This window comes from Callithrix jacchus, chromosome 7 (assembly GCF_049354715.1).
Source record: "Callithrix jacchus isolate 240 chromosome 7, calJac240_pri, whole genome shotgun sequence".
In the NCBI taxonomy this organism is placed as follows: Eukaryota; Metazoa; Chordata; class Mammalia; order Primates; family Cebidae; genus Callithrix; species Callithrix jacchus.
In genome coordinates, this window is record NC_133508.1 from 136,361,740 (window position 1) to 136,377,601 (window position 15,862).

The 15,862-nt window shown below is 37.7% G+C and overlaps 1 long non-coding RNA gene across 2 annotated transcripts in view; it reads right to left on the bottom strand.

The window, feature by feature from the left end:
- Nucleotides 1-3,340: 3,340 nt before the first annotated feature.
- The window catches only part of LOC118143042 (uncharacterized), a 59,600-nt gene continuing 47,078 nt past the window's right edge, over nucleotides 3,341-15,862 (bottom strand). Inside the window, exons 4-5 of one of the 2 annotated variants that reach the window (XR_013520579.1) lie at nucleotides 13,308-13,473; nucleotides 3,341-3,708 (exon numbers count right to left, since the gene is read on the bottom strand). This is a non-coding gene — a long non-coding RNA (uncharacterized LOC118143042). Of the gene's footprint in view, nucleotides 3,709-11,259; nucleotides 11,574-13,307; nucleotides 13,474-15,862 lie in introns of those variants that run through there. The other variant, XR_004727092.3, reaches the window with a different exon arrangement.

Below are 15,862 nucleotides of genomic sequence, written 5' to 3' on the forward strand. Positions count from 1 at the left end.
TTCTTTCTGTTCTTAGAAATAGGGCCGCAGATGTGGAAAGCAGGATATTGAAAAGTGCAGTCCATCAAGAGCAATAAAATTCAGCATGGGCAACAGCTCAGAGTTTACTTAGGGGTGTGGTATGTTGCTGTTGAATCTATAAGCCTGCTCTAATGGATTATTTTGCAGAAAGCAGCTTGAACAAGGCAAGTGCTAGATATTGTTCTTGCAATTGTTACAGGCAATAGTCCACGAGTCCAATTATATACAGGCAGTGCCCCAGACACTGATTTTGCTAATTGCTATCCCTCAGACTTGGAATTCACTTTTATCCCAGTTGCATATTTTTTCAATGAAAGGATGTGATTTCTATCTTAATGGAAGAGATTGAAATGCTGGCTGCTTCATGACATACTTGGTTACATGATGAGCTAGTTGTTGACTTTGCAAATCTAGCAAATATCAATGAAAAAGTGTATCACCTATTCGAAACTATATATTCATGCTTTATAACCTATCTCTAAGTACTCTAGATTCCAGGTCATAATCAATTATTTTTAAAAATTTGGCAAACATTTATTGAGTACCTACTGTGTGCCAGAAATATGCTAGGTAGTGGGGATACTCAGATTAATTACCAAATTCTAACCACCAGGCATTGACAGTCAAAAACAAGAGACAGAAATTTACACAAGTGAATGTCATTAGACGTGACCCATCCTATAACAGAGCCATGGTGGAAGCTCAAAGGAGAGAATGGTTAATGTATTTTAGGGCGGTCAAGACATATTCCATAAAGGAGGTTCTGATTGAATGGAGTCTTAATATTTAAGAAGGAATTTACCAAATGACAAAAGAGAGAATGAGGACAGGAACTCGTGGTAGTGTTAGGGAAACACATAACAGGAAGAAAGAAAAATGAGACCAAGGAGTAGACAGATAATCTCTTTAGTAGACTAAAGCAAGAAATGACAAATTATAGCTTGTGGACCAAATCCAGCCCACTGCCTGTTTTTGTAAATAAAGTTTTATTGGAAAAAAGGCAAACCTATCCATTTAGATATTGTTTATGGCTGCTTTTGCAACACAATAGCAGAGCTGAGTAACTGCAACAGAGACCATATGGCCCACAATTGCTAACATTTACTATTTGGCCTTTTACGGAGAAAGGTTGCTAACCCCTGACTACAGCATCTGCCTACATACAAGAAAACAAAATATGATTCTAAAGATAAAACTAAAATTTTGGCATGTTCAATAATTAAACCAAACTTATTTTGTGTCTCTTGTGTGAGAGGCAAAATGTTGTTATGAATATCATTGAATAACATAATCCCAAATCTCAACTAAGGCCAATGTATGCAGAATTGGGGAAAGTCAGTATATAAGTAGTTGCGTAACTGCCATACTCCAGGAAAATAAACATGGGCACCACAAAGGAGGAATTAATTATCTCTGCTTGGGACCTCTGCTTTAGAATACAGGTCCATGGCAACAGATAGACTTAAAAGAATCAGTAGGAGTTGTAAACTAAGTGAAACAACATTGATTCTATTTCTAAAACATATATATATATTAGATTGGTGCAGGAGTAATTGCGGTTTTTGCTGTTACTTTTAATGGCAAAAACCGCAATTACTCTTGCACTAATCTAATTTATATATTTTACATTAGCAGTATCTCCCTCTTTTAAAATAATTTTTGCATGATTTGGAATACTCTGAAACTTGTGGTACACATGAGCTTGTACTGTTCTTCTGCCTATGGCGTTTCTCCAACATATATTATTTAGCTCAAAGTTGTAAACAGGCTGGGTGTGGTGGCTCACACCTATAATCCCAGCACTTTGGAAGCCCAAGGTGAGCAGATTGATTGGGCTAAGGAGTTCAAGACCAGACCAGCCCAAGCAACACAGCAAAACCCCATCTCTAAAAAAATACAAAAATTAGCTAGGCATGGGTATGCATGCCTATAGTTCAGCTACTAGGAAGGCTGAGCGGGTAGGATCACTGGAGCCCGGGAGATGAAGGGTGCAGTGAGCTGTTTTTGCACCACTACATGCCAGTCTGGGTGATGAAGGAAAAAAAAATGTTGCATATGGTCATGTGTAGTTTAATAATGATGATCGGTGCTGAAAGATGCATTGTTAGGTGATTTCATTGCTGTGGGAACATAGTAGAATGCGCTCACACAAACCAAGACAGTATAGCCTAGGTGGGTACTGGCTATATAATATGGCTTATTGCTCCTACTACAAACCTGTACAGCATGTAACTATACTGAACACTTCAAGCGATTGTAACACAATGTAATAATGTATACCACAAGCCATTATAACACAAGTATATTTAAACACATCTAAACATAGAAAAGATACAGTAAAACTACGGTATAAAAAATAAAATGTGCTCCACCTCTATAGGGCATTTTACCTGAATGAAGCTTGACAGGACTGGAATTTGCTCTTGGTGAGTCAGTGAGAGAGTGGTCTAGTCAGAGTGAGTGAGAGCCTAGGACGTTACTGTACACTACTGTAGACTTTACAAATGTTGTACACTTACGCTATAACACATTTATATGAGTTTTTTTCTTCAATACTAAATTAACTGTAGCATATTATAACTTTATACATTCTTTAATTTTTGAAAAGTTTTGATTCCTTTGTAATAACACTTAATTTAAAATACAAACACATTGTACAGCTGTGCACAAGTATTTTCTTTCTTTATATCCTTATTCTATAAGTGTTTTTCTATTTGAAAGTTATTTATTTATTTTACTTCTTAAAATCTTTTGTTAAAAACAAAGACACAAACACACACACACACACACTAGGCTAGGCCTATACAGGGTGAGAATTATCAATATCACTGTCTTCCACCTCTATATCTTGTCCTGCTGGAAGGTCTTCAGGGACAATAACAAGCTCTTATGATAAAATGCCTTCTTCTGAATACCTTTTGAAGGACCTGCTGGAGGCTGTTTTGCTGTTAACAATTTTTTATAAGTAGGAGAAACACACTCTAAATAATGACAAAAAGTATAATAGAGTAAATACATAAACCAGTAACATTATTAACATTATTATTATTATGTACTGTGCATAATTGTGTGTGCTATTACATTAAATATGAAAAGAAAAAATAAATCAGTTGGATACATTAAATATAAAAAAGAAAAAGAAAATCATAAGTATATAAGCTAGAAGACTATGCAACTGGCAGTACAGTTAGGGTTGTTGACAACAGTGTCACCACAAACAGGTGAGGAATGCATTGCGCTATGACGTTATGGCAGCTACAACGTCCCCAGGGGATAGGGATTATTTTTTAGCTCTGTTATAATCTTATGGGATCACCATTATACATGCAGTCCATTGTTGACCGAAATGTCATTCTGTGGAAGATGACTGTACTACAATCACAGAAACGTCAACTTTATGATGAGAAATTTTAATGCTGCAAACTGTGCACAAAGGAAAGGCCTTTTTCCTCATTGCTCCCACTCATAAACAGATGGAAAATAATCTGACACATTAGGAACAGCTGGTAGGGTAGAAGTAATCTTCACATTTTAGAAACCTTTTTGTGTTATGGCAAGAGTTAGGTGTTCTGATTCCAACCAGAATCTTGTCTTAGAACTCCCCTGATGTGACTCCTGGATTCTCCTTGGCAGGAAGATTCTCCAAAAGCAGGCACTGAGGACAACTGCAAAGGTGGTTTCCTAAGACTACACAAAATGCCAAGAATAGAGACCAAAACAATATGTAACATTGTTGTTTGCAGATCAGTTTCCTTAAGCACTAGACCATGGTCTTATTCTCTAAAAATAGCTAACTAAATAAATAAGGGGATATTTCTTAACCATGTAATAACATTTAAACTTTGGCTTATATTACCATAACAAACTAATGCAGCCTCATAGAGATATATCCAAAATCTATCAGGTCAGACATTCTACAGGCTAAATAGTTTCTGATAAACACACATACTTTACATAAAAGAGATTAAATAAAATAAAATACTTTGATGATCTATATCCTTACTTGTATTAAGTAAATTAGGTATCATTTTAGAATATGTAACTCTAAAAAGCAAATATTCCAAATGGTCATCATGAGCCTTATACACGTATTTTTAAGAATGATGTTACACTGTTTGATTAATGCATACATTGCTTTCTTTTCATTGAAATAAATATGCAAGTCACCTGGACTGAGAACTTACTATCTAATCTTGAAATAATTACCCGGTTTATTGGCTTACATCTAATTCCTTTCACTGGTATTTTTTGCTCTCCCAGTTACACTTTAAAAGTCACTTGTTTGGTTCAAAAATATGATGCATTCTTGCTCTTTAGGTTGATTTTACCCACGTTATGATCAGTGAAGTTATAGATGTTGCCATGCCTTAGAAATTAATGGGGCATGCCCAATTAATAAAAGCAGGATGGAACATTGAGGAAGAGGCTAAGAAATGACACTCTATCCACACTCTAGGTAAAGTGATATTTTACAATGGCTTTGACCTCTAGCTTCCCTTTGGGGATGTGACTCATTAGACTGCTTTCAGCTTTGCTTGGCAAAACCTCACCAGCTTTACTTTGGTGCAGACCATGTGGACTGGCACCATTCCTGGGCTGGCCTTGGGAAGATTCATGTATCAACTGATCTTGGGAGTGTTTTTAATAATTAATTCCTTCAAAAATATGTTTGGCTCCCTACTCTGTGGCGGACACTGTTCTAGAAACTGGGGATACAGCGAAGATATTGGGGAAACTGGAGACAAATTAACTGCTTTGATAAAGTATAGATTCTAGTTAAGTTGAAGTTGTAATCTTTGTTTCTCTTTTTATTCATAGTGGATATGTGAGAATGCAAAACACAAAGTAAAAAAAAAATAAGAAAAGAATGGTAATCAACCAAGAGAGTTTATTTGGAAAATGAAATATGAGAAAACATGGTTTCTAACATTCATCTAGAATAGCTACTAAGCCAGAAAATGTGAATTACAAAGAAAGGAGGCTTAGGAAACAGAATTGGCTTAAATGTCACACAATATCAACAAATAAATAAAACCAGAGCCTCTTTCATAAAAGCAAACATTAAGAGAAAGATAAGAGAATTGTTTATAAAACAGTGCACAAAGAAAATTTAAACATTTACACAAGAAACTGTATTTTGTAAGAAACATACATAAATAAAAACAAATTTAGTAATATAAAAGTAATGTTTCGTAGTTTATATCATGGTATGTCTTATTTTGTTATGAATAAACTTCGTAATACATCATGTACTTTTACCTCACAGATTCAGTGTCAGAAGAACTCAAACATGACAAAGAATAGATATAACAAATATAACACAGTCAAAAGAATATGATGACTTAAGATGAATGACTTTATATGAGTATTACCATTGTCCCTCAGTATCTGCAGGGAATTGGTTCCAGGATCCCCAACAGACACTAAAATCTGCCAATGCTCAAGTCCCTGATAAAAAAATCTTAATAGTGTTTGCATAGGACTTACACACATTCTCCCATATACTTTGAATCATCTCTACATTACTTATAATACCTCACACAATGTAAATGCCATGAAAATAGTTGTTATACTATAGTATTTCTCATTTTTGCTATTGTATTGTCATTTCTAAAATTCATTTTTGAATACCTTTATCCAGGAATGGTTGAATCCAGAATGCAGAATGCATGGATATGGGGGGCTGACGGTATTTCATCCCCATAGACTAGGGAATCTCTTTAAGGCTGTTACTGTTGTTGTCATATTTATTCTTTCATTTTATATTCAAAATGAATTTCTCTATGGCAGCCCTCAAAGAAGAGTTCCCTTGAAGGTTTCCTGTTTGTCAACTTTTTAAGGCATATTAGAAAGTAGATATTTCTACTCAAATGGCCAAATCTCTTCTAACTTTCTCTGTAGCACTTATCTCTGCCCAGTATAAAACTCCAATACACCTTCATTTCTTCTCAAACTCTTGCCCCCCCCAGTGTCAACCCCCTTGGTTCAGCCTAATGTTCTGCACCCCCAACATGGAGCACTGGGCACTTGTGATGGGAACTTTGGTAGTTCCTAGCTACTCATCACTGTATTTTTCTCCTGTGAGATAAGCACTTTGTTGAATTGATTTGGAAAAATAGAATATTTTCACTCTCAATATACGGTTTGATTTCACTGCCTTTAGCTAAGATAAACACCTCCAGAATCACCTTAAAATTTGAAGAAGTGTCTTCTGTTTTTCTCCACAGGTTTCACTGGGTGTGGAGTATATAGTTATGATGCACATAGAATTACGGTAGGTTAAAGAAACTGGGCTTCTGTCTGACTAGCAAAGCCAAGGTTTTGAACTGTGGCATCACCCCAGTTGTCTCTGGGGTCCTCTAACCTGGAGATAACAATAAAGAAGGGTAAGGTTGGAGAGAATTTACCACCTCAGTCTGGTGCCAGAACGTGGGCATTTAGGGAGCAGAGAGCGGCTTTTGTCACACAGTATGCCTCATCAGAATCACCTTAGGAAACTGCTTTTCAGAACTCCAATATTTGTCATTGTTTGTAGTTCCCAAGGATTTTGATATATTGATATTAGGAGCTTTAGGTGGATTTGTGGAAATATTTTTGAAATGTCCAAGTATCATGATTTGAAAAAAAATATTCATTTGAATGCAATCAGCTTAAGGCTGCTGTGTTTGCAAGCAGTACCACTAGTTCGATGTAATAATTTTTCTCAGTTTATTCCCTTAAAGGTTCACAGAAATAGAAAAGCCATGTGAGATTTCTTGGTACAATTTCTTCAAATATTGAAGTCTCAAATTTAGGAGACAATATACAAGGAAGAAAAGGAGGAATATATTGTGCTGATTAGGTAACAAATTGAAAAACCATGGGGCATTTCTGCTTTGGAGAATGAAGCTGCAGCAGTGGGAAATAAAGCCCTATGTAAATCACTGGTAAAATTAATGCATTTTAAAGGCTACCAGAGCCAAACTGCTGAATCCTATAGTTTGTCGTCACTAAATTAAATGCAAAATCAATAATTTAATTTTTATGAATTACCAGTTGACTTCTAATGTATGGAATAATAAGAACTAATGCTACTTTATGAGCTGGAAATGAGATTTTTTATTTTCAAAAGAGCAAAAAGACAAGAAATAAAGTTGATTCAGAGCCCAAACAACCTTTTAGTTACAGCAATTTGTTGACTTCTACAAAAAAAAAACCTTTTCTGAGTTTTATTTGCAATTTTTTCATTCAAATGTAACTCAGATGAAATGTAGAGAGGCAACGGGCTTGCTCATAAAGCTGGTCTGGTTCTGATCCAAGAGAAGAGGGTCCCAAGCCAGAACAATGCAATCACACTGCAGTTTGCCCAAGACAATCACCTGCAGTCCAGTTTCTCACCTTTAAACTCAAAGATAGCAATAGGAGGGTTTTTTGTTCATTAGGGTTCTTTCATTTTGTTTTATGCCTTTATTATGTTTTGTAATGAGTGTGAAATTCTGAGCTTACCAACGGGGCTGAACAAAAGACATTTCAGTGGCAATATTTGGGATTACAAAATAAATTCAAATTCTGGAGCCTTAGCAAAAATCAGCATTATAGAAGGTTTACAACTATGAGGAACTTAAGAGTTTGTTTTTGTCCAGCTACCTATTTTGTAGATAATCAGAGATTCAGAGAGAGGAGTAGACATCGGAGACTGTGTAGCTAATTGAGCCTGGACTGAAAGTCAGGGCTTGAAGCCAGGGCTCTTTATCTTTCATTAATTGCAAAATTTAGAGACCTCCATTAGAAAGGGACCCTTTTACATATGCACTTAATTCTTCTTTCCACTTCCCCCACAACATCCCTACTTTTGGTGGTTGCTTGGGTAAGATTTATACAACCAAGATCTCACAATTAGGGTGACTGGGCAGGTGCATACTGTGTCACAGAAGATGCTTTCTTTTGGAATCATATTTTTTCCTAAATATATCCCTGGAAATACGGTGTTTAGTGCTTTCCTTAGCTGGAGGGGTGGTCCTCATCTTCAGAGACACGAGCTACAACGTGAGCTTCCCTGTGATTGTTCCATCCCTGAAGATGTGCCTGAGTAGTTCTGGAAAGTCACTTTATTTTCTAACTGGCAAAATCAGTAAAAGATAAAAACCCAAGAGGACTGAACAAAGGAAGAGTCATTTTATAAACTGTTTCCATAATAAACTGATTTAAAAGCAACAGTGAAGTCAATTAGAATAGCCGGATCCAAAGGGACATTTGGATTCCTAGTATAAGGTGTGTGGGTCTGTACCTGCCCAGTCATTTTTCTGGTGAATGGCTCTTTTTTTCTTTCATCTTTTGCAGCTGGGTTTTTGGCTGTCAAGACTACATGATGATTTCCTTTCCCATTGAGCTTGTGAAGCTCAGTTTGACATTTAGAATAGAGTCACCAAAATAGAAGTCAAAAGAAAGCATAGTGAATATCAGAATTAAACTCCACACTTTTGATGGATGAGGAAACTGAGTTCCAGTGGCCAATACAAAGTTTTGTAGCTTAATAAAAATGAACAGAGACCAGACAGAAGCCAGGTTTCTCAATGCCTGTATTTTCTTATGCCTTCAATCACAATATCATCCGGCTATAGAAAAGGTATGTTAAATGGTGTGCAGGCTCTGGAATCTGTGGTCTATGACGAAATCCCGGCTCTAGCGCTTACTATAAATACATCCTGGTAAAGTTACTTTATCTCTCTGTGCTATATTTTTCTCCTCTGCAGCACAGGAGTAAAACAGTCTTTATCACATCAGGTTGTTGTGAAGATTAATAGGCTTAGCTTAGTGCCTGGCTCAAACAGTAAGAGCACAATAAATGTTAGCTCTTAGTAGGAGGAAGAGTCCTGGAACGCTGCAGGGAATGCCGGAAAGGAAATCTGATCCTAGTCACAAGGATATTTTTATCTGTGGTTTAACCTGGGTCTGAAAAAGGAATACAAATGGTCTAACTCAAAACTAATTTTTTGGCAATCGATTATGTATGTAAAACAGTTCGCATTCTGCCTGACACAATTTGAGTGCTGGAAAAACATCCAGTACCTCTTTTGTTGTTGTTGGCGTAGTCTAATTTATTCATGGGCACTGGCTTACTCAGCCCTGCCAGACACCAAGGATTTGGCAAGTTTGGTTATGCAGTGCCTGCAAATAGGAAATCTCCAAGACTTATTATATTCTCCAAAGAAAGAGAACCAATAGGAGATACAAACATATGAGAGTTATCGAGGGAATTATCTCAAGCAATTATGGCGATCAAGAAATCCCACAACCTTCTGTCTATAAGCTGGAGAGCCAGGGAACCTGAGGGTGCAATTCAGTCCTAGTCTGAAGGCCTGAGAACCAGAAACTTTGTGGTCTGAGGGCAGAAGATGGATATCTCAGCTCAGACAGAGAGAGCAAATTTCCCCTTTTGTTCTATTCAGGCCCTTGAAAGATTGGATGATGCTTGCCCACATTGATAAGGGCAGATCTTTACATAGTCTATCAATTTTAATGCAAATTTCTTCCAAAACACCTTTACAAGTGTACCCAGAAATAATGTTTTACCACCTATCCAGGCATCCCTTAACCCAGTTAAGTACATGTAAAATTAGCCATTCACTTATGTTTGTTAAAAATATTTTCATAGCAGGGTGTGTGAGAAGGGCAATGTTAGTGTGTAAAGAAAGCCAACAGTAAGGGTGCTGAGCCCATATGGCAGGAAGAGGACTGGCTGAGGTCAAGGATTTTTGAAGAAAAGATGAAAGTCTTGCAGGGTGAGCAGGTATAAATTAGAAGAAGCCATTGAGGGAGGGGAACGTTATAATGTAAAGAGCCTGTGCAGAGGAAGAATGCCATAGTAAGACACAACACTCGAGGAACTTACTGGTCATTGAATGTGGCTAAAGCTCAAAGTTTAAAAACAGGAATGGAGCAAGGTATAGCTGAAGTGGAAGTCAAGTTCAGATCATGTCATGCTTGGCACTTCCACACTTATCCTGAATGCACTGATAAGTCATTTAGGTATTTGTATGCCAAAGAATTACTTTATCAAATATTTATTAAAGAAATTAACTCTGGATACTGAAGCATGGATTGGAAAAATGATGAATGGAATAATGAGGAAAAGTTAACACAAAATAAAAAACAAATGAAGACATGAATAGTGAGAATGGAAGAGGGCCTGAATTAGGTGACCTGGAGATAGCAGCGTCAGGAGGTATGAGGCAGAAGGAAAGCTCAAGGATGATTTAAGTGTCTTAGGCTGATGAAAATAACACTCACAGAAAAATGACATGCTGTTGGGGGAGCAGACATTGAGACTGGAAGGGTGAATGTTTAATTTAAAATTTTATATGTTGGATCTGAAGATGCATAAGACACTGTCCAGATTCATAGGATTATAGACAGCCTTTCTGAAGCGATCTGTGAGAGAAAAAACCAGTTGTGTTTTTCACAAAACTGCAGCTGTGTTTGTTCTTACTCCTTCCCTTACTCATTTTCCTTTTTGCTCGTTCATGCTTTTCTGAGATTGTACTTCCTAAGAAAGTAGTAGCATGTAAAGATTTGCCCCACTTAGGCTGCTTTTGAGGAGCCCGGGAGAAGTAGTGATTGCTACCATGCACGTGAATGAGCCTGTTCAGAAAGTGTGTGTAGAGTGATCAGAAGAAAAGTATAGGGGTAGGTTTTTGGAAAATCAGCGTGTAAGAACCAGATGGCATGAGAAGGACCTGAAGAAAACCAAGGACAGGGCAGAGAGTGAGAAGAAACCTAGGAGTGATCAGTGTTGTAAACCCAAGGGGTGATGAGGTCTGAGATAAGAGGCGTGGTCGATGGAATTAGAAGTAGAGTAGTACTCAGTAAGATCACACAAGGGAAGAACTGGCATTCTGAAATTAACACATAAGAGAACACGCCAATCTTGGCCAAAGGTAGAGACAAGGCCAGGTTACAGGGGATTAAGGATGAATCAGAAAGATGAAATATAGGTTGCAGGCAGAGACAGTGCTGTAAACATGTTGGTTATGAAAACAAGAAGAGAGGTAGCGCTGCAGCTAGAAAGAAATATTTGGTGGAAACAGAGAATTTTTAATTTCTATTTTTATTTTGATGCTATTTCAAGAGTGGAGAAACCTGAGCGCATTCATACCCAAAAGAAAATGAGCCCACAGCGAGGACCAATTTAAAAATTCACACAATAAAGAATCTGCACATGTACACACCTACTAATAGAATGCAGCATTTTCCCGTTCCTTCCTTTGAATGCTTTCAGAAATGCAGAAATATGTTTCACTCCTCCAAATCTAGCATCAGAAATTTGGCTATACGGGTCTGTTTGAGGGGGTTCGGTGCATCTAAGTGATTGAAACAGTCCAGCAACTTGAATTAGACATCTTCAGGCAATCCTAGAGAGCAGCATATAGTTACTGGGCTTGCTCGTTTAGCCTTCTGGCTTGAAGCAAAGTTCAAATTTCAGCATCCAAACCAGTTAGAATCCGCAGAAGTCAAGGTGCACCTAAATTCCAGAGTAGAACGAGATTCTTGTTTGTGAACTCTTCAGAATTCTCCTGTGAATTATCCCAGAGGAATAATGTAGTCAGGAAGTGTGATGAATTCTAAGCTAAGACAACTCAGGATCCTTCCTTTCATTAATGTTTCTGTTTCTCTCTCTCTTGAAACTTACACAGACACACACACACATGGACTTTATGGCTCTTTCAGTCTCATTTTCTCTCTCTCTCTCTCTCACATACACATATAGAACCAGAATCAAATGAGTATAAAGGTTGTCCATGTTTTTTACCAATCGCAGAATTTTAGTGCTTAGAGGATGTTTTTAGGATGATTTAGTTCAATACTCTCATTTTCAGCTGAACAAAATGAGACATAATGAAAACATAACAATAACAGCATAATGATAATAAATCATAGTTATAATATGCTCTCACGTACATTAACTTAATTGATTCTCAGAGAAACGTTAAGGGAAGGGGAGCAAAACTAAACTGGATTGGAATTGTATCTTAAAAATACTGTCTTTAAACCTTCACACTTCTATAAAATAGGAGTATTTATCTTCCTTTGCTGTGAGCTGCAGGTTGAATACATTGTTTCCATTTTACAGGTAAGGAAACTAAAGTTAAGAAATGTAAAAGGACGTGTGCTTGAAGTCAGACAAATATTATGAGTCTAAATATTGTGTCAGAGTTGACAATAGATCTCACAGTTCTTTGATTTCAGAGATTTCTTTCATTTCTTTTTCTTTTTATATTTTTATAGCATTTTATGCTTATCAAGGTAGTTTCACTTACAAGATCTAATTAATTGTTATGACAACTCTTCATGATAGATGAAATCTAGAAACAAAGTGAAAGATGAAGCCCTCATAGAAAGTCTCACAAGTAAACCATTGTGCTAGTACTGAAACAATAATTGGGCTCCGAAGTTTTGTCCCAGATCAGTTGTTCTCAATCCTGTAGGCAAACTGGAATTATCTGAGTTTTGTTTTTTTTTTCAAGTGCCTGGGTTCTATTCGAGCTGGAAGATAATAAATGAATCAGAATCTCTCCTGGATGGGTGCTGGGTGTCTGGATTATTTATTTTTATTTTTTTGAGATGGAGTCTCATTCTGTCACCCAGGCTGGAGTTCAATGGCATGGTCTTAGCTTACTGTATCCTCCACCTCCTGGGTTCAAGTGATTCTCCTGTCTCAGCCTCCTGTGTAGCTGGGATTACAGACATGTGCCACCACGCTCAGGTAATTTTTGTATTTTTAGTAGAGATGGCATTTCACCATGTTGGTCAGGTTGGTCTTGAACTCCTGACGTTGTGATCTGCCAGCCTCAGCTTCCCGAAGTACTGTGATTACAGGCATGAGCCACTGCTCCTGGCATTTTTTTTTTTAAAAAGCTTTTCAGAGCCTGTGTTGAGAATCATTGCAACAGCATACATTTAAAGTTCTTAATTTTTGTTCCACTGGGTTTGATTTCCTCTTCTGCAATAATAGCCAACATTTTTTGTAGCATTCTGGCAGGGATATGGAATTCATTTTATTTTAGCTCTCCACTGAACAGAAACAGTGCTACTGTGTATACAAGTATCTTGTAATACAGGTTACCAGATTCCTACTAAATTGCCCACTCTCACAGTAAAAAATAAAAAAATAAATAAATAGACATAATCTCTTCAACCTTATGGTACTCTAAGGCAGTCAGACACTTTTTGTATCCATATAGCATTGGGTGGCTAACATCATACTGCATGAGTAAAGTAAAGAGGAATGAAGGCTAGAAGCATAATACCTTTGTGTTAATTGCCGATGATGGTGGCCACAGCGTGAGCAGGAACTCCATGTTGCGGGATGAGACTCGGAAAGCGGATGAGCACAGAGCTTACTGTCTCCTACACCAGAGCCCCCCGTGTATTATTGCTGGTATCCATGTGTAACAGATTGTATTGTGCACCGAGCTGGAAGATAATAAATAGATGTGAGATGATGATTTACAGAAGGGTGCTTAGAACTCCTTAAACTGGCAGGAGGAGAAAACGGTGCTGGTACAAGGTTGAACTGTCAAATTCAAAATCCGTTTTTTCCTTTTTTCCCAGAGGGCAATTTCTCCAAGACTTAGCTTGCTTTCTGCCTTATCATCTGGAAATTTGGTGGTTAATTACTAAAATGCCTGATCCAAAATTTCTGTCATATTTTTTCCCCTTTTGGTTGACTTTCTCTAAAAAAGTCTCATTTTTAGTGAGAAATTTCTCATCAAAACTACCTTTAGGAGTCTTTGTGCAATGATTTCTGCTCCTTTTTAAAATCCTCCCTTCTTTAACTGAGAAGTGTAATGACATCGTGGGCCTAACTAAAATCTGTATTATTTGGGATTTTAACAACAGCAACAACAACAACAAAAAACCTAGAACAGAAACTGGAAATGCAGTCGTTTGTTGGCATGATTTCTTATCACACAATTGTTTTATTTCATGCATTTCTCATTGACAAAGGAAGAAACAAGTCTAGAGAAAGTGATGGTGATAGATATATTAAGGTGATTAATGATATTGTTTGGATGATGGCTCATCTGTATCAAATGAAAAATAGGTGGTTTATTTATCCAAGACTGTTCTACTTTTTTATCATTCTAATATTAAAAATAATCACAAGACTGAAGCATTAACTAACATTGCCAAAAACCAGAAAATGATTTATTTAGGGGCCCTTCTTAGGCCAGATGTTACATGGGAAAAGGAGTTGCTGTTGCAGATGAGATTTGTTTACGTATAGGCCAAGTAAGCTAGGCCTCACTTTGATTTCCTGGGCCCATCAGCTTAACATAGTGATGGAGCACACTGCCCATTTAGTCATGCTTGTGAGCACAAAATCCCAGCTCCACCACTTGCTAGCTGTGTGACATGAAGAAAAGTATTAAACTATTATGGCTCAGTTTCCTCATTTGTGAGAAGGGATCCAAATAGGACGTATCTCATAGAGTTGTCATGAAGTTTCAAATGCCTAACACATAGTGTGTGCTTCATAAATGTAAGCTGTTATTATGGTCATCAATCTGGAGTGTCCCTTTGCCAGTTATTTTGTATTCAAAAGGCTTCTGAAAAGATATATTATACATTAATGAAAAAACAAAAGCATGAGCTGCCCGATTCATTTCTCTGATAATTCAGTCAATTTATCATCCAGGAGAGGGGATACTGGGGTATAGAAAAAGTGAGCCCAGATGTGTGGAAGCAAGAGCGTGAGTTCTTCTCTGCAAGGGCTTTGCTATACACAATGCAGTATGATGCAGGAGAGAGCATGAGTCTCTCACCAACATTCATTTGGGGGTAAGCCCTGCCTCTTGCGGTGGTGAGACCTATAAATTACTTCATCTCTCTAATCCTTGATCACTCAAAAGTGAAATATTCTAAGGATTCAAATGAGATTACATATGTAAAGTATTTAGCTGCAAGTTAGTGCTCAATTATTGTGATTACTCTTGACAGAGAACTGACTTGTAGTTCAGTCAGGTTATCACTCAGGAAAGGGATATTGTTTCTTTTTTTGTCAATGAGAGCAATAATTATTAATACCATTATAATTATTATTACTTTTACCTTGGGAGATAAGAGAAAGTGGAGATACATGGGCAGTTCAGACAGAGAGAGACCAGGAGCCATTGTATGAAGGCACAGGACACATTTGAGATGGTTTACAAAAAGGGCGGTGGTCAGGGTCTTCGAACACCAGCCTGGCCCTTCCTGTTATCTGTCTCTCTCAGTGAATAGCCAACTGTCATATTCATCAGCCACTCAACAAGTTTTATTGAGTCCCTGCTATGGGCTGGGCAGTTTTCCAGGTGCCAGTTTTAAAGTAGTGAACATGACCAGCAACAGTCCTGCTCTTAGGTAGCCTGTATTCTGTGAGGACCCTTCAATACTCAGGTGAGCAAAGAAGCAGGGAGGATAATTTCAGGTTGCAGAAAGTCAATAGGTTAGACAGGGAGTGCTGTGGGAGAGGGTACTGTAGCTACAGGCACAAAAAGACCCACTGGAAAGGTAAAATTTAGCTAGGCTAGAAGAAAAAGGGGCCCGCCATATAAGGATCTCAGGAAAGGGCATCCCATTCATTCAGAGGGTTCTGTATACCAAAGGTCTTGAAGTGAAAGTGATCTTGGCTTCTTCCCAGACCTGTGTGGCCGCTGCACGTGTTAGACCATGATGAAAAGAGTAGCAGAGCCCAGGGCTAGTAGGGACTTACAGGCCAAGCAAGGAGCCTGGATACCAAGTAATGCGTGAGGCCAAGAAGGGCTTGAAGCAAGGGAGCAAGGCGATGGATTTACGATACAGTATCTTGCCAGGAACTCAA